The sequence below is a fragment of the Octopus bimaculoides genome, chromosome 14 (assembly GCF_001194135.2).
Source record: "Octopus bimaculoides isolate UCB-OBI-ISO-001 chromosome 14, ASM119413v2, whole genome shotgun sequence".
Classification (NCBI taxonomy): Eukaryota; Metazoa; Mollusca; class Cephalopoda; order Octopoda; family Octopodidae; genus Octopus; species Octopus bimaculoides.
In genome coordinates, this window is record NC_068994.1 from 32,242,461 (window position 1) to 32,242,986 (window position 526).

At 38.2% G+C, this 526-nt stretch overlaps 1 non-coding gene across 1 annotated transcript; it reads left to right on the forward strand.

The window, feature by feature from the left end:
• Window positions 1-250: 250 nt before the first annotated feature.
• Window positions 251-357, forward strand: LOC128249464 (U6 spliceosomal RNA). The gene has a single exon (XR_008265583.1). It is a non-coding gene; the product is annotated as a U6 spliceosomal RNA (small nuclear RNA).
• The last annotated feature ends 169 nt before the right edge of the window (window positions 358-526 follow it).

The window sequence follows — 526 nt, forward strand, 5'->3', positions numbered from 1 at the left end:
CATAGACCTGAAGGGCTATGTTCAAATGACATACAATATTTAACTACGGCTCTACGTTTTGAGTTCAAATTCCATCGGAGAGGAGCTGATATTTCCTCACTCCGAGACTTGATAAAATAGAATACCAGCCATATACTGCGATTGATTCAATCTAATATACTCTTCTATAAAATATGTAGTCTTGTATATGCATTTCAAATCTATATTATATTGAAAACCGGTCTGTATAGTATATATAATGTGCATAAATTCTAACTTCAGCTGTACATATAGAAAAAATTGGAACAATACGGAGAAGATTAGTATGGCCCCCTGCATAAGGATGACACGCAGGTGCAGGTGTCGATATCTAGGTGCAGGTGTCGATGAGTGGTAGGCAGCTTGCTTCTCAATCACAAGATTCCGAGTTCAGTTCCACTGCGTGACACCTTGGACAAGTGTCTTCAATTATAGCCTCGGGTCAACCAAAGCCTTGTGAGTAGATTTAGTAGACAGAAACTGAAGGAAACCGTCATATATATATATA